We start from the raw sequence: 20,000 nt of genomic DNA, 5'->3' as shown, positions 1-20,000 counted from the left end.
ACTACTACCAACCACCACCACCACCACCGCCACCACCACCATCACCACCACCACTGCCACCACTACCACTACCACCACACCACCACCACCACTACTACCAGCCCACCACCACCACCACCACCACCACCACCACCACCAACCACTGCCACCACCACCACCACCACACCACCACACCACCACCACCACAACCACCACCACCACTACTACCACCACACCACACCACCACCACCGCCACCACCACCACCACCACAACCACCACACCACCACCACCACACCACCACACCACCACACCACCACCACCACCACTGCCACCACTACTACCACCACCACCACCACCACCACCACCACGACGACCACGACGACGACGACCACCACCACCACCACCACGACGACCACGACGACCACCACTTCCACCACCACCACCACCGCCACCACCACCAAACAGCGACAACAACATTTAAAGAATATGATCATGGAAAAACAATAACAATAACAACAACAACTACTTCTTCATCAATGCCGGAATGTTTGTTGTTCCATGTTCAGTGGCAGCAATGATAATAATCGATGGATGTACAAATGATACAGCATTGGGGAAAAAAAAAGAAGCCGAGTCAATAAAACCAGCCACAAATGTCAATGTCTTTGCCTGACTAACATAACCAAGCAAAATGTTCCACGAACTAAAAATATGTCACAGTCGTAAGTTCTGGAGACACACACGTGTTACATGATCGAACTGAAGGCGAGAGGGCAAAACAAGACATCGGGGAGAAGGTGGAAACAGAAAGAAAAGAGCCCCAGAAAACTTGTGAATGGATTTGTTAGAAGGAAACTGAAAGAAGCCCGTCGTGTGTATGGCAGAAACGTTAGCACGTCGGGCGAAATGCGTAGCCGTATTTCGTCTGCCGTTACGTTCTGAGTTCAAATTCCGTCGAGGTCGACTTTGCCTTTCATCCTTTCGGGGTCGATAAATTAAGTACCAGTTACGCACTAGTGTCGATGTAATCGACTTAATCCGTTTGTCTGTCCTTGTTCGTCCCCTCTATGTTTAGCCCCCTGTGGGTAGTAAAGAAATATATATTTGTGTGTGTGTGTTTGTGTATTTGTGTCTGACATTCACTACCACTTGGCAATCTGTATTGGGTTGTTTACGGCTCTGTAACTTAGCTTGCTTACCAACCACATGGTTCCGGGTTTAGTCCCACTGCGTGGTGGTACCTTGGGCCTGTGTCTTCTACTATAGCCTCGGGCCGACTCATGCTTTTTGAGTGGATTTGGTAGGTGGAAACTGAAAGGAGCCCGTCGTACATATATGCGTGTGCGTGTGTGTGTGTGTGTGTGTGTGTGTGTGTGTGTGTGCATGTGTGTGCATGTGTGTGTGTGTGGTGTGTGTGTGTGTGTGTGTGCATGTGTGTGTGTGTGTGTGGTTGTGTGCCCGTCCCCCCACCATCGCTTGACAACTGATGCTGGTGTGTTCACGCCCCCCGTAAGCTAGTGGTTCGGCAAAGAGATCGATAGAATAGTACTATGCTTACAAAGAATAAGTCCTGTGATCGATTTGTTCGACTAAAGGCGGTGCTCCAGATCCACTCACAAGGCTTTACTCAGTCTGAGGCTATAGTAGAAAACACTTAGCCAAAAACCATGCAGTGAGACTGAACCCAGTACCATGTGGCTCTTAAGCAAGCTTCTAACCACACAGCCACACCTCTATGTATCTTTTACTCTTTTACTTGTTTCAGTCATTTTGACCGTGGCCATACTGGAGCACCACCTTTAGTCGAACAAATCGACCCCCAGGACTTATTCTTTGTAAGCCTAGTACTTATTCTATCGGTGTCTTTTGCCGAACCGCTAAGTTACGGGGACGTAAACACACCATCATCGGTTGTCAAGCGATACTGGAGGGACAAACACACACACATACATATATATATATACGACGGGTTTCTTTCAGTTTCCGTCTACCAAATCCACTCACAAGGCATTGGTCGGCCCGAGGCTATAGTAGAAGACACTTGCCCCAGGTGTCACGCAGTGGGATTGAACCCGGAACCATGTGGCTTGTAAGCAGGCTACTTACCACACAGCCACTCCTATATAAAGTTTACTTGGTTAATTGGTAGATGTATGTGGGTGCAAGAGTGGTAGTAGCGAGTTAGTCCTCTAGAGTTTTGAAAGCACAGAGGCAGATTTGGAAGAGAAAACGGACGGAATAACAATTAAATGGGACAAGATGATTGGTAAGCACAAGCCATTACAGATTGACAATCGAAAGTGCAAACTTAGTGGTGGTTCATTCACCTGCTGATAGGTGACGGTCGTTTAGAAAAAGCGCGGGCTAAAACTACGCGCCTTCACTAGTCAGTTAAGGTGAGACAGTGTCACGTGACAACTTGCTGGGGCTGCCTTTTGGAGCCTAGCGGCAGGTATTTAAAGGGGGAAAATTTGACAAGACAGTCAATCACCGGCTGACACTCGCTGACGATACATCGAAGAGGCCAGGAAACAGAAGAAAGAAGACATACACCCAACACCAGAGCTGAAGACACCTCCGAAAGGGGAGGGGGCTCCGCCACGTCAAAACGGTAGAGGAGTAGGGGCCGAAACCGGACGTGATTCATCCTGATGATGTCTTGAGCTAACTGGATCCTATAAAGGAGCTGTTGTGGTAGCAGACCATGAAACACGGTTGTAATTACTCAATACTGTGGGTGTGCGAAGGTAGGAACTAATTGCCATTTGAAAACGTTCTGCATAGAAGTGACGAACAGTAGTAGGGGCAGCAACCAGAACAGCTGGCCCCTAGCCTGAAGATCATGAAAATCATAATTACTTTAATCGATGTTTCCAGATCGTGGAAGGTTATAAATCTGGAGATGCCCAGAGCAGAAGCAAAGGCTCCCGCAGTACCACAAATCCAGAGATCAATGTTGTAGGGTACCTCAAAGCTAGGAAGACTTCTCCCTCAGGAAAGGCACCGAGAATTAGTTATGCGCCGTAGACGTTTTGGCGATGGGGAGGAGATGAATTGCGGAAAAGAGTGGGAAACAGACGGGGGCCAGTAAATAGGCTCAATCTAATTCGTTAGAGCAGTATTTCTTCTACTCTCTGCGCCATGGGTTCAAATCTTGCCGGTCAACGATGCCTCATTTCAAGCATTCGGGAGTCAATCAATGGTGACATGAAAACCCCCACCTATCCACACACCTGCAGAGTCTGGGATTCTCGGGTGTCCGAATCGGGCAAGCAAAAACCCGAGATAGAGAAAGAGAGAGAGAGAGAGAGAGAGAGAGAGAGAGAGAGAGAGAGAGAGAGAGAGAGAGAGAGAGAGAGAGAGAAGAGAGAGAGAGAGAGAGAGAGAGAGAGAGAGAGAGAGAGAGAGAGAAAGAGAGAGAGAGAGAGAGAGAGAGAGAGAGAGAGAGAGAGAAAGAGAGAGAGAGGAGAGAGAGAGAGAGGGGAGAGAGAGAGAGAGAGAGAGAGAGAGAGAAGAGAGAGAGAGAGAGAGAGAAATGTGCTTTAAGAGATGACAGATGTTTTGTGTAAACCACACTGGCAGTCTATTAACAGCTAATGACGAACTTCGGCCAGAACCTAAGAAGCTGGTAGATACGTTCGGAGAATTCAATTTACGGGTGATCGGAATAGAAAGCAATTACAGTCTGTGTGAGTGAGTGCTCATATCTATTATGTATTAAATTAAAGACAGAAAGCCAAAAAGAGAGAAAATTCTCTTTTTATATGAGTGGTAATGTGAAGGCGCATGGCTCAGTGGTTAGAGCGTCGAGCTTACGATCGTGAGGTTGTGAGCTCGAATCCCGGACCGAGCTGCGTGTTGTGTTCTTGAGCAAGGCACTTTATTTCACGTTGCTCCAGTTCACTCAGCTGTAGAAATGAGTTGCGACGTCACTGGTGCCAAGCTGTATCGGCCTTTGTCTTTCCCTTGGATAACACTGGTGGCGTGGAGAGGGGAGGCTGGTATGCATGGGCGACTGCTGGTCTTCCATAAACAACCTTGCCCGGACTTGTGTCTAGGAGGGTAACTTTCTAGGTGCAATCCCATGGTCATTCATGACCGAAGGGGGTCTTTACCCTTTAATGGACATTTAAAAAATTAAATTTTAGTAATACAGATTGAATTGAATTTTTATTTTGTCAAAAAATATATAAACAACATTTTAAGATAGTTTTGGGATTTACTGCATATCTAAAAATCATGAGTCGGGTAAGCTTTGCTTCAGTTCTGTGGAATAATTATTATATTATGCGCAGGAGTGGCTGTGTGGTAAGTAACTTGCTTACTAACCACATGGTTCTGGGTTCAGTCCCACTGCGTGACAATTTGGGCAAGTGTCTTCTACTATAGCCTAGAGGCGACCAAAGCCTTGTGAGTGGATTTGGTAGACGGAAACTGAAAGAAGCCCGTTGTATATATGTATATGTATATATGTGTGTGTGTGTTTGTTTGTGTGTCTGTGTTTGTCCCCCCAACATCGCTTGACAACCGATTGTGGTGTGTTTACGTCCCCGTAACTTAGCGGTTCGGTAAGAGAGACCGATAGAATTAGTACTAGGCTTCCAAAGAATAAGTCCTGGGATCGATTTGCTCGACTAAAGGCGGTGCTCCAGCATGGCCGCAGTCAAATGAGTCAAACAAGTAAAAGAGTAAAGGAGTATATTATAATTAAATCAGTGATATAATTATTAAATATTAATCTTAAAAATCAACAGGTACCATATACTTTAAGAGAAACTCAGCAACGGAAGTGGTTGTTTTGAAGGAAAAGGATACAGCTAGACCCTACTTTCTTCTCACGTAGCCGATTGTGTGTGTGTGTGGAAGAGAGAGAGAGAGAAAGAGAGAGAGAGGGGAGAGAGAGAGAGGGGAGAGAGAGAGAGGGGAGAGAGAGAGAAAGAATGAGTGAGTGAGTAAGAGAGAGAGAGAGGGGAAGAAAGAGTGAGTGAGTGAGTGAGAGAGAGAGGGGGGGAGAAAGAGTTAGTGAGTGAGTGAGTGAGAGAGAGATAGATAGAGAGAGAGAGAGAGAGAGAGAGAGAGAGAGAGAGAGAGAGAGAGAATTCAGTATTTTATCAACTCGGGAAGAAAGAGAAACAAAATTCACTTCAGCAGGATTTGAACTCGGAATTCAACGTGTCAGAAGAAAAAAATATTTAAAGCATTTCTCTGGCACTAACGATTCTGCCGAAAAACTACCTTAAATATTAACCTAAACCATGAAATTAAATTTGTCTAATTTATTTCTTACTTCTAGGGGAAAATAGAAATAGCCCCTAAAATATAAAGACATATCTACATCAAAGGAGGAAAGGTAACACTCTAGATCCCATGTCCCTGGGGTCATAGAAATCGCCGGTAGTAAAAGTAAACGGAATTACGATTCATTTTTAGACCTGAAACCTGGCCTACCCAAAACTTAAAAAGGTGGTGTTACATTGGTGAATCAATAGATTCCTTAGAGCAGTATTTCTTCTACTCTCTGCACCACGGGTTCAATTCTCTGCCGGTCAACGATGCCTCCTTTCAACCGTTCGGGAGTTGATAAAAAATGGTGGTTTGGTGGAATTATTAGAGCATCGGGTGAGTTGCCTTGAGATATTTGTTCCGATTTTTAGATCCTTTGGAAGGGTTCACTCAGTTGCACCAAGTTCTGTTTGGGGATCACCCCTTCTTTCTCTGCCTCAAATACCGGAAGCCTTAGGGTCATTGGTGTTTTCTTTTCTTTCCCTGGCTAAGTAATTATTAAATAAATAAATAACGGGAAATCTATTAAGTCTATTTCTCAAAGGAGTTGATATGTCACCACGGAACGTTTCATATCTATATCACTTTGTCAAGGACAATGTAGGTGAAAGGTACAGTTTTTTAACAAAATACTAGCAGTATCGCCCGGCGTTGCTCGGGTTTGTTTCGACCCTTTAGAATTGGAATTTTTGAAAAGTAAAAATTTTGCATTATGTAGCTTGTCATTCTCTTTAAGTGAACATTATTCTGGTTGAAATACACCGAAAAATGGTGACACAGTAGTCAAAATATCGTAAAAAATAGGGATTTTCATAGAAAAAAAGCACCTTTTTGATGTAAATAATTTTTGGTGTTAACATGGTCTTCTATCATACTCTCAATTTTGGTCAACTTGCGCCGCAGGGTCTCGGAGGAGATAGTGTTAGTTGAAGACTACCAAACCTGCCACACACAGACAACTTCAGCTTTATATATAGAGAGATCAGTCGCGAAGAATCTCGCAGGCGCGAGGCGTAAGAGAAACTGAACGACAGATTGCTGCTAATATAAAGGTCCTGGGACATTTGTAATGCGCTCGTTTAATATTTTTCCGTGCTGAGAAATAAAGCGAAACATTTTAAATGTGACTGTTGTAATTCGTAAAAATAAGATATTAATAATTTACATACTGAAAAAAAATCCATACTGTGTAAAATGAAAATTGTATAATTGCAACTATAATTGCCTTCTACCGTTCTCTTATTCATAATTTTATTCTTCGAAATGAAAGACAGCTTGTGGCTGCAACACAGTAAGGGAGGTAACTGAGAAATAAGCCTTTGTTAAGGGAGATAACTTACCTACATAATATACAGCGGAGAAGAATCCAACATTTTCTCCCCACAAATGGCAAAATATTTATAAGTCAGTAGAATATACTAAATAGTTAAAAGAAAAAAACTATTTTCAATTATGAGATGTGGAGTGAAAGAAAATAATTAAGCTATCCAACGAAATGCTTTACAGTATTTAATTTCTTCATGTGCTTTCTCAGACGGTAAACGTCTGGGGTCGATAAAATTAGCAACGTATTATAGACCGAATTATTTTTTTATTCCTTTTCTTCCAAATCCTCTGTTAGTGTACGAAATAATATTTTCTATGTACAGGTTAAGCCACTTGATATGATAAATTAAAAACATTTATTCTAAATTTTCTTTAATGAAATACACAATATTCGATGTTATACCAAATATTTTATATCCGTTTCTTCCCTGTCACAGCTAATTATCACCTTCCTAACACAGGAAATAATATATCTAAAGAAAATGAAACAAGATTAGGACATTTCGGATAGTGAACATATTTTTTTCTATGTGTATCATATATTTTATGTTATAAAGAAATATTTATCTCATAAATAAAATTCGTTTACATTTGTTTTCGAAAGGTTATAAATGACTTTTAATTAACCCTGAAGTATTAGTAGCTTTTAATTAATCATACCTTCGGAAAAACAATCTCACAAATACAAAACAAAACAACCACTTGAGGGTTTATATTCAAAGCATAAATTAACAAAAACCACCATTCCACCAAATCTCGTCGTAGCTAACGAACAGTGGATTACCTCCCTTACATCTACTTTCAACGAAGATTATTAAGGATAAAAAAAAATTCCTCACAGACAGGCAGAGTTGAATTACACAAGGGAGAAACCAATAAAAGGAGCTCAAAGTTAAAAACCCAGCTATTTCATCGAATTATAAGAGTTTTTATGGATCCCACTACACATTTAAAAGCCAATATACAACGATCAGTGCAGAAGTAATCGAAACGAACACAAGGGAGCCATTAATAATTATTTAAAAAAATCTGCTATTTATCTGTTACTTGTAGATATTTAGAATGTTAACACTGGAAGACGATGGCTTAGATGTAGTAAATTATGTGGTAAATTTAAATGAGTAGATGCTCAGTTCATTTTAAACCAAAGCACGAAACATATGAAGCCTATAATACATTAGTAATGATCTGATTTAACAATCCATCTGGTATATAAAGAGAGAAATGATAATTAAGCCCAATGGGTTTATGATGAATATAAAGGACGGAAACGGAAGAATGGAAAGGCACAACTATTAATTCGATTCAAATAAAAATAAAATAAATATTTATTCGCGGAGGCTCAAGGCCTAGTGGTTAGAATCTCAGACCGGGCGATGTGTTTGTTTATGAGTGAAACACTTAAGCTCCACGCAGCTCCGGCAGAAGGTAATAGCGAACTTCTGCTGACTCTTTCGCTTGCATCTTGCAGCTCACCTGCGACGGACCGGCGTCCCGTCCAGGGTTGTGCTCCAGTATGGCTGTGTGTTGAAAGGAATTCCTAGAGGTTTGAATAATTCACCTTTGGAAACATGTGTGGTTCGTTCAACATCCTTAAACAATCCTTATTCAGGGACCTTTTGAGCGGGATGGGCTACTCGACCAGAAGAAAACCTAAGAAAACCGGGAAACCGGATCGTGAAGGAACAAACAAAATATTTATTCATTGCTGCCATTAAATTTGGTGATTATAATTTGTTTAATTCGGAATTATTTAAACGAATCAACCTTAAAAATCTAGTCGTTCATAGAAGTCGAAGGCTTTATAGTACTATAGTAATATAGGCATTTATCACAGTGTTCAGGAAAATGCAGGGCCTGTAATAAATGCCACTCCTGTTAAGAGTTTTGAGTTTGGAAAACAGAAGGTAATTAATTTGGTTCTCACATTCCAGAATATTGAAGAATTAAGAAAATAACGCTGCCTCTGGGAAATGACGTCTGATAATAAACCTCTCTGTCTCCCTTTGTGTTGCTTGTGTGTGTGTGTGTGTGTGTATGTGTTGAGACATCAACTTATAGAAATTCAAGCTGAATATCAGTTCTATTGATCTCTGCAGTCTGGACAGGCCAGCAGAGGTCATTGGAATTACCCGAATTGCTCTGATTATATTATAATTATTTCTAAAGTAATAATAATAATAATTATAAGAATAATGGGGATGAGAATGATGGTGATGATGATGATGAAACTTTTTTATTTCATTCGTTACCCAATGTTTTACAGAAAAGATTACAAATCGAACTGGGTGGGAGATGAATGTTCAGACAGTTAGATAAAAGAAATAAATTGGGATAGAAGTGATGCTGGGTGGGAGGTAGAAAATAAACCTGACGCCAAGGGCATATTTAAAACATTGGCAAATTACACACACACAAATAAGTGGGAAGAAAACAAAGGACCACTGATGCGGTCACAGGAGTGTGACGAAAGAACTCTGGCCGAAATAAGATTAAGATTAATGTAAAAAATAAATAACACTGAAGCAAAGTAACACCAAGTATATAGTGCGTGTGTTTTTATTGGCTAAACTGGCAAAATGACCATTCCGAAATATAACAATATATATATATATATATATATATATATATATATAGGCACAGGCGTGGTTGTGTGACAGAAACTGAAAGAAGCTCGTCGTATATATAGGTATATATATATTTATGTGTGAGTGTTTTTTTGTCTGTGTTTGTCTTCCACACCAACATTTGACAACCGACGTTGGTGTGTTTATGTCCTCGTAACTTAGCGGTTCGGACTAAAAAGACTGAGAGAATAAGTACTATGCTCACAAAGAATAAGTCCCGGGGTCTATTTCTGCGACTAAAACTCTTTAGAGTTGTGCTCCAGTATGACCGCAGTCAAATGACAGAAACACGTAAAAAAATAAAAGAATTAACAAACATATACATATAAGAGTATAATCCTCGAGTATAATCCGCATTCCCCCCCCCAAAAAAAAATTTAAAGGTCAAAATCCCTAGTGTGTACTATATACGAGGTTAAAAATGAAAAATATTTTCTAATCAATGTCCAAGTCTCTATTTGTTGTCGGGTAACGTTTGTTCAGATGCATTTTGTGATGTCGGGCGCGAAAATACCTTAAGCTAAGCCTGAAAGCAATGAAGTCATAAAAGAATCATCCATAACTTGCAATAAGCAATATTTATTAAAATAAAAGTATTCAGAACACAGAATAACATATAACAAAAACAATTTGCAAACATATTTACATTCCCATATAACAGTTAAAAACATCACCATTATTGTATTACGCATGTGCGGAAGTGTTTGTTCGACTTGGTGTGGCTAGCTTAATTACGCACGACTCAAGTTAGAGAAGGGGTGCGTATTATACACAAGGTTTAGGTTTTTCAGAGGTACAGCTCCCTAAAAATCCCCTGCGTATTATACTCAAGGGCGGACTATACTTGAGGATTTACGGTAACCCACCCACATATTGGTGAGCAGTTGACACCTAGGTTACATCAGGGCACACAATGTCACCGACTGCTTTATACTATTGGTACTTGAAACTGTTCTGTAGGAATCGGTGAAAGTCTTTGGTGTCGGACTAGGCGAGAATTGTTCCAATCCCCTTTTGGTAGTCGCAGTCTATCAGTGTATACTTTGAAGATGTAGTTTTACCTTTACCCATAATTTTCCACCCATAATTTCCACAAAACCTGACTCTTATCTTCTCATTAATCAACACACCGTTTTCTACTTTGAATGGTTGTTCATTCAGCTGAACCATAAATTCAGTAATTCGAAGAACCGCGAATTTCATGCAACCTCGAGAAAAGATGACCTCCAGGATTTTGCCTGTCCATGCGGATCCTACTCAACTACATGTCGTTGTCTGTCACTTCTGCCCTCACCACTTTCTCGCACTGTAATACAAACGTAGCGATAAGCGAAGAGTCAATGTGCCCGTAGCAAAACTATTGGCCGTCATCCTTTTTTCTGTCTCCTCATAGGCAACTGTACCAGCTTGTGATCGGATATGGGCTACACCAGTTCAACATGTTGACTAGCATCATGTTCGATCTTAAAGACCAGATACACATCTCTATACAACCTGTCCCAGTCGATAGAGTAGACAGTGTGCCATACATGACCAACGCTTCATGTAGTTGCTCCTTCAAAGGCTAATGTGGACCTACTTTATTTTCGTAATAACAGAGATAAGCTAGTTTCCAAACTCAGCTTTTGTTGGAAGAATTCCTCGAGTAGGAAAGCTCTGTCTATTGTGATAAATTTATACCAATACCAGGCAGTGGCTGTCATGGCTGCTGATCTTAACTGATTGGAAGTGTTATCATGTAGATTGTTTTGTCTTGGTATAAAAGATGGGCTACAGCAATTATTCTGCTCAATACCACAGATTTGCTTGTCAGTTGTTTGACCGTAACCAGTTGAGCATGTCCCTTAGTGGCTGATGATATGTGCATCTCTGATTACGAGCAGAAGTAGTGGAGGAGCATCATAGCCGTCTGTTGAAAGGAATTCTTAGAGGTTTTGATATTCACCTTTGGAAGCATGTGTGGTTCGTTCAACATCCTTAAACAATCCTTATTCAGGGACCTTTTGAGCGGGATTGGCTACTCGACCAGAAGAAAATTCTAACTGGACCCAAGACGAAATGCCACTAAGCATTTTGTCTGGCGTGCTAGCAATTCTACCAGCTTGCCGCCAATGATAATGATAATGGTTTCAAATTTTGGTACTAGGCCTGAAATTGTGGGGGAGGGGGTAAGTCGACTACATCGACTCCAGTATTCAAATGATACTTATTTCATCGATCCCGAAAGGATGAAAAGCAAAGTCGACCTCGGTGGAATAATAATAATAATAATAATAATAATAATAATAATAATAATAATAATAACAACAATAATTTCTACTATAAGCACAAGGCCTGAAATTTACTGCGTGGTGGGGATCAGTCGATTACATCGACCCCAGTACGCAACTGGTACTTATTTCATCAACCCGAAAGAATGAAAGGCAAAGTCGATTTCTGCGGAATCTGAACCCAGAATGTAAAGATGGACGAAATACCTATTTCTTTATTACCCACAAGAGGCTAAACATAGAGGGGAGAAACAAGGACAGACAAAGGGATTAAGTCGATTATATCGACCTCAGTGCGTAACTGGTACTTATTTAATCGACCCTGTAAGGATGAAAGGCAAAGTCGACCTCGGCGGAATTTGAACTCAGAACGTAGCGGCAGACGAAATACCTATATTTTTACTACCCACAAGGGGCTAAAAATAGAGAGGACAAACCAGGGCAGACAAAGGGATAAGGTCGATTATATCGACACCAGTGCATAACTGGTACTTAATGTATCGACCCCGAAAGGATGAAAAGCAAAGTCGACCTCGGCGGAATTTGAACTCAGAACGTAACGGCAGACGAAATACGGCTACGTATTTCATCCGGCGTGCTAATGATTTTGCAAATCACAACAACACACCTGCATGCGCACGCTTACACACACACACACACACACAATTAAGCGTTTAAGTGTTTTGTTAAATGACGCGGTCACTGCAATGCCCGTGGCGAGGACACTTAACTCTATACTGGCGGCGGCACACCTCTCTTCCCTCAGGCAAATCTTGTGTGGTGCTATACAGTAATACCTTGCCAGTCTCCAGTCTTAAAAATAACCTTCTAGAGACGACAGGTCATCTTGATAAATAAAACTGTACATTGTAAAACCCTCATAGACATAAAAATTTAGTTAAATAATGTTGTTACTGAAACCATAAAATGTTCTGCTGAAATTATTCTAGGTTACAGTCTAGTTTCAGTCGGGAGACGTCTATTATACGTGTTTTTATGGTTATATTACTTGAATAAAAGCACTATAGAAATAGAGAGTTTGCAAAGATCAAACAAGCAGGTAGGACTCTAAACAACCGTGAACAATTATGAACATTAAACGTCTATTCATAAAGCCGATGAGGGAGCCTGTATATGGTCAGTTCATCTGCTAGTAATAACAGTCAAAGACTTCTTAAAAAACAGCGAAGGGATATATACTGGATAGTTTAATCTGGAATCAACTGTGTCTGAAAAAAAAAAAAAACGATATCGGCGGCCTTGTTGGAGTGCTTTTAATTAGAGATCTGTTCAGTCAGGACGGACGTGGAATAAAAAAAAAACCAAAAAAAAAAAAAACAGAAATGTAAACAACGGTAAGTATCTCTCTTAATAATATAATCAAAGGTTATATTTGGACAAACGTTAAATATAATATACATTGACCAGGAAGTATCTATTAAATCAGAAACGTCCTGGAACATTTCCAGCCGACGTCTATATGAGGTCACTGAAGGTCTGCTAAGTATGTATGTATATACATATGTATGTATGTATGTATGTATGTATGTATGTATGTATGTATGTATGTGTGTGTGTATGTATGTATGTATGTATGTATGTGTGTGTGTATGTATGTAGGTAGGTATGTATCAATCAATCAATCAATCTATGTATCTGTCCATCTATCGATATGTATCTGTGTACATATAATTATATATACATACATACAAAAATACATATACACGCACATGACTATATATAGATGCAGCATTTATATATATAAGCATGTATGTATAATTACATATATAAAAGAAAAACACTTTATACTATTATTATCATCATTATTATTATTATTATTATTATTATTATTATTATTATTATTATTATCATTACTATTATTATTATCATTATTATTATTATTACTATTATTATTATCATTACTATTATTATTATTAATATTATTATTATTGTTATTATTATTATTGAGTGAGAGAGCAGTGCATGCCATCAAAGTGACACTGGGGTAAAATATACGAAGCCCAATATACCCATCATGACTACCCGTCTGATAAGGGTACACCAGGCACATGCATCACAACCATATGTGCGCGACATGGTGATTTCATATCAAGATAAAAAGCACATGACCTTGCAGGTGGGGCCCAGTTAGAATTTTCTTCAGGTTGAGTAGCCCATCCCGCTCAAACGGTCCCTGAATAAGGGTTGTTTAAGGATGTTGAAAAAAACCACCCATGTTTCCAGAGGTGAATTATTCAAACCCCAAAGAATCCCTCTCAACACATGGCTATGATGCTCCCCCACTACTTCTGCTCATGATCAGAGATGCACATATCGTCAGCCACTAAGGGACATGCTCCACTGGTTAAGGTCAAACAACTGACAAGCAAATCTGTGGTATTGAGCAGAATATTTGCTGTAGCCCATCTTTTAATTATTATTATTATTATCATTATTATTATTATTATCATTATTATTATTATTATCAATATTATTATCAATATTATTATTATTATTATTATTATTATTATTATTATCAATATTATTATTATTATTATTAATATTATTATTATTATTATTATTATTATTATTATTATTATTATTATTATTATTTTATATTGTATGCATCAAACCGGTGCTATTCATCAACAGAAACATGACAGCTTCACTGAACATCTGACCGTATAATGAATGGGTGGTGATGATGCGATGGTGCAACGCTCGCTGAGTAACACTTGATGGACTTATATAACCGTAACTGGCAAATCTTTCCCCAGTTTTGATGGACGTAATTGGCAAACATTGGTTAAATCGACGCAGAAATCCGAACTTAGCGAGGCGTGGACAAAGTTAAGTCTGCCGTAACGGGGGTCAACAATATTAGTACAACAGAACCAGTTTTTGATGAAGCGTTGCGATCAGTGATTTACAATGTCGTCTAGTGTTAAGGGTGGAGCAGTGTCTGGAGTTGAGTAGGCTGTAATATAATGGTACTGGAAGTTGTTTTAAAGGATTCAGCTTTATATATATGGAACATGCAATTACTTATAAGTATAAAATCATTGATTTATATGAGGATATATATATATTTAGTACAAGAATTTGAAGGCGGCGAGCTGGCAGAAACGTTAGCGCGCTGGGTAAAATGGTTAGCGGTATTTCGTCTGCCATTACGTTTCTGAGTTCAAATTCCGCCGAGGTCGACTATGCCTTTCATCCTTTCGGGGTCGATAAATAAAGTACCAGTTACGCACTGGGATCGATGTAATCGACTGAAACCCTTTTTCTGTCCTTGTTTGTCTCTTCTATGTTTAGCCCCTTGTGGGTAATAAAGAAATAGGTATTTCGTTTGCCGTTACGTTTCTGAGTTCAAATTCCGCCGAGGTTATAAAAACCTGATTAGACACGTGTCTTCATAGCAAGAAACTATTAATAGCTCGTATCTTTATACTGTGTACATTAAACGATATTTATCTCTCACTGGATGGAGTGCCATTTTTTGTTGATCTTACCTTAACGGAACAGTAAACTATGTATATATATATATATATATATATATATATATATATATATATATATATATATATATATATATGAACAGGTGCAATTAAAATTTGTGAACCGTAACGGTTTTATATATTTTCAATGAAGCTAAGTTAGAAAAGGTTTACCTATCGGTATTAAGATAGAGAAGTGGAAAAACAAAATTGGAATTGAGGAGAAACAAAATGATAATGATAAAAAGAAAATGAAAGGCGAGAATAGTGAAAACTTACTGATTCAAGCAAAAAGGTGAGAAAAGATCCGGTGAAGTTTTGATTCGAACTGACTGGGTAAAGTTTTAGACTGGAAAATCACAAAACCTCATCGGTATTAAGGCTCCAGAATACCGGGCGAAGTTTTGTCGTGACAAATATTCACATGATCAATTTTCCTTTAGCACATAAAATAATTAATGATGTTATCATATATTTTCTTTTTTCTTATGTAGATTCTTAAATCTTGTTAACTTTAGGCCGAGGGACCAAGAACGTTCGGCAGGAACTACACGCAGAGTGGCTTTGAGACTTGTAAGAATGGTTTTAAATTTTGACGCAATATCAACAGTTTTAATGGAAGGTAGTAAGTCGATCACATCGACCCCAGTGCTTAACTGGTACTTATTTTATCGACTTCGAAAGAATGAAGCGCAAAGTCGACCTCGGTGGAATTTGAACTCAAAACGTAACGAAGTAGAAGATTTTTGACTATTAACAATCCTTTCTGCTATAAACACAAGGCCTGAATTTTTCGGGAAAAGGGCTTGTCAATTACATTAATTCAAGTGCTCAATTGGTACTTATTTTATCGATCCCAAAAGGATAAAAGCAAAGTTGGCATCTGCGGATTTTGAACTCAGAACGTAAAGAGGCATAATATTTTGATTAGTAATAATAATTATTTCTGTGTAAGAAGACATCATTTTAAGTTGTTGGTACAATTTATTTTGTCGACCCGTGAGAGATGAAAGACAGTCGATTCTAGTCGAATTTGATCTCACTGTTTCACAGAACGGAATATTGATTTCAAATTTTGGCATTTTCGGTAGAAGGAATAAGTTAATTACATCAATCTCAGTGTTCAACTGGTACTTACTTTATCGACCCCGAAAGGATGAATGGCAAAGTCGACTCCTGCGATATTTGAACTCAGAACGTAAAGTGCTAACAATTCTGCTAGCTCGCTGTCCTCACAGAACAGAATATTTATGACCTAAACTGGAATATTGTCTCATGCCCACTGCGAAGATAAATAATCAAAAAACCGCCTTATACCTCAAGAGAAGAATATTATGTAGAAGAAAATAGTATTGAAATATATTAGTGGTAGCATAAACTGTATTTGCAGTCCTACTTGTAAGACATGCATCCACACTCCCAAATGATAAACTGACAGCTGCCATTCTATAGATATTCCTGAAGAATATACTATTTATAATTCTTTAGGATACACTATGCTTTTTAGTGAGCTCTTTCTTCAGGCATTCTATTTGAAACCTGTCTGAGCACATATGAAATATATAAACCTCATTATGGCAGGTAGGGTTTTGCTGGATGTAGTGGAAGTACAATAGTGGAGAGCGAGAAAAAATTTGGAGAAACAACATCAAAGCGTTTCGGAAAGAATGTACTGCAATAAAAATATGTAATATTTTTTGTAAATTAAAATAGTTTTTTGTTTATATTTTTAACCATTTCCTGCTACACAGTACATCAATCCGTCCATGCCCACCATGTTTTACAGTTTTATGAGGCGATTTTTGTAGTAAGCTAAATGGAAAGCTTACTACATCCAACACTCCTTTGTTCCTTGGATGTTCCTTACAGCGTAGCGTTGTCCAATGCTTCTTCAAATTAAAACGATTTCTAAAAAAATCGTTAAACCCTTACCTCTAATTCACGGAGAAACCCGATATTGTAAACAAGACATTGAATTAGCTAAAATTGTTTTAAAGAGAGAATTATTATTAATATGAAAAAAAAAGTAAAAAACAACAGGCCAACAAACAAGCAAACAAAGGCATATTACTCTGAACGAGGGAAAAAATCACCAAAGACATACGCGGTGTCCCCTAGAGGAGTTAATACAAGGGAGATAATTTATTCATAATATTTGGTGGGATTAAACGTTTGAATTTGAAATTAAGGAATAAACAGAAAAATGTATACAATACACATTGTTTTTTTTTATTTGTTGTTTCCTTATTACGAAGTCCCTTTTCCTTATGGAACCCCAGAGCTTTTTCACAGAATCCAAGGATTCCTCGGAACATATTTTGAGTAGCATTGATATAGTCGATTCTGTGAAAAAATAAGAACCAGAGCGGATCTTTTCGGTTTGAACGGCAGTTTTTTCTAGCGGTGTCATATGAAATTGTCAACCATAATTATGACCCTAGTATCGATCTATTGCATGTCAATCTATTTTAGGGTTAGGGTTAGTTAGGGTTAGGGGTGGGGGAAGGGTATATTTTTTCTTCAGAAATGTAAATAAACCCAATCTGTTTCTTAAACGAGGGACATTTTCATACAGTACAGAATGTTTTCAACTCAATAGACGTCATTGATTGGTTGAAATTGCAGAAATTGAAGAAAAAACAACAACAAATATCTTACAAACTACAGAATTTTCTCAATAAAGCCAAGAGAAAAAGATGTTTTATAAACACATTCTACCAGTATACGAAGTTTAAAAGTGTTTAGTTACGTGGAAATTATTAAAAAAAACTGCCGTTCAAACCGAAAAGATCCACCAGAGCTAGCAATTGACTGGCTTTTTATTTATCAATACCGGAGAGGTAGAAATTTCATGTCGAACTCGGTGGATTTGAACTTTGGAAACAAAAATCTTGGAATAATTACGGAAAGGCGTTTGCTCGACGTTTTATTGATTCTGCTAATCGATTGCATATTGAGTTTATTGACTTTCTTTTATTTCACACATGGTGTTCAACATATCGTGAAGTCGTCATCAAGGTTCTTAAAGTTGTGTCAGTGGAGGGAGTGGTAGCGATGGCGTGCGGGACGAGTGTTAAGCGACTGTTCTAGCCGTGAGTGTTACCACGTTGGTGCAGGTGTGCAAGTTGTGAATGTGGTGGAACTGTGTGTTTTGTAAATGAGTGTGTCTGTGTGTCACTTGTGAAGATAGCGGAACTGTGAAAGTATTGGAGGATGTGAGGTGGGGATGTAGCGGAGGTATGTGAATTATTACAGTTCTTAGTCTTTGACTGTAAATAAGGTGTTGAATTATTTGCAATATATAACAGTAAGGTTGGTATGATAACTGTTGTATTTTTATATGATGTATTACTGTTTTTTTTTGGTGGGTACGAATGAAGAAAAGGATTTAGTAATGCGAAGAGAAAAATAAATAAAAAATACAATAAAACAATTGAGAAATACAGTGTTAAGTCTGGGGACTGAGTGATGAGACGCAGGAGATATATAAGAGGAAGGAAAAAAATCGGTGAAGTATAAGCACCAGCAAAGTTTCAGAGATGAAAAGAGGGGTGTTATAGATAAAGCGGAATAGCAGAATTAGCTGATGTGATACGTGGAGAGAAGAGAAGAGAAGAAAAAAAAAGAAGAAGAAGAAGAAGAGAGAGAGAGAGAATTGGAAAGATAGATAGATAGATAGATAGATATAGATAGATAGATAAACCTGGGATGTTCTGTGCAGGCAAGTTTCAGTGACACATATATATATGTATATAAATATGTATGTGTGTGTGTGTGTGTGAAGGGGTGCTGAAAAGTTCCTGGCTTTAAGGATATCGCGAAAGGCCTGGCTGGTGATCCAACCTTCCAAGTTCGTTTTACAAGGTTTACGAAAAACTGAAGGGCTGCTGCAATAAGTATGTGAATCTGAGAGGGGAATATGTTGAATAAAATCCTAATTATCTGACCTACTTGTATTTTCTCTTATTCAAAGCCAGGAACTTTTTACCACCTCCTCGTATGCACACACACACACACACACAACACACACACACACACACACACACACACACACACATGCACACACACATATGTAATGATGTAAGCAAACAAATAAACAAGCTTGGGCTTGATATATAAAATATGTATACATATATACATGCAAATAGATAGAAATAAAGACCGAAAATAATCAGACATTGCACGTTCATGTATGGATATATAGATATTTATATGTTAACCAAGCAGATTTGCACAGAGGACAAAGACGAAGAAAACTAAGGGGAGAAGGTTTGGCATTACAGGTCCGACAGCTGTTTCTTGAAGCTCAGAATTACGTAACAATGTCGGCAGATGGAATTCACACCAAGTCAAGAATAAGTAACGTGTAGTGGATGCACATTAACATTGCAGTTTATATATATATATATATATATATATATATATATTATATATATATAGGGAGAATTCACGAAAAAAAAAAGACGAAGACAGGTGATGTAAAAAAAAACAGATGTATTAGTATAACGCTCGGGAAGTGAAAAAGTCGTTTACGTTTCGAGCCTATGCTCTCCACAGAAAGGTACACAGAAAGAAACACAGATTACATCCGACGTTATATTCAAATGCCCAACTAACAGCGCGCCAAACTTTCACGGAAAACAAATACAGCATTTAGAAATAAATGCAGCATAATAATTAATTAATAAGGGTGGTGTTGAATAGATATACTATAAATTAGGCTAATTCTCTAACTTATTAATTAATTATAATTATGCTGCATTTATTCTAAATGCTGTATTGTTTCCGTGAAAGTTTGGCGCGCTGTTAGTTGGGGCATGAATATAACGTAGATGTAATCAATTGAACCACACGCGTATTATCGTTATGTAAAATCTGGCGTGTGATTGAGGATTTCATCCAGATAGTTTTGGCTGACGAGCTACAAGGGATTTTTTTTGTAAGTAAAATTACATTAATTATTAATAGCGAAACAATTGTCCCAAAAAACGTATTTTGTTATTTTTTATTTGCCCTG

General features: G+C 38.4%; 1 protein-coding gene across 1 annotated transcript in view; it reads right to left on the bottom strand.

Annotated features, from left to right (window-relative positions):
• The window catches only part of LOC115232440 (innexin unc-9), a 677,230-nt gene that overhangs the window by 487,132 nt on the left and 170,098 nt on the right, over positions 1-20,000 (bottom strand). The window lies entirely within an intron of this gene.

The sequence above is a fragment of the Octopus sinensis genome, linkage group LG2, assembly GCF_006345805.1.
Source record: "Octopus sinensis linkage group LG2, ASM634580v1, whole genome shotgun sequence".
Classification (NCBI taxonomy): domain Eukaryota; kingdom Metazoa; phylum Mollusca; class Cephalopoda; order Octopoda; family Octopodidae; genus Octopus; species Octopus sinensis.
This window is presented reverse-complemented; position numbering and strand designations above follow the sequence as displayed.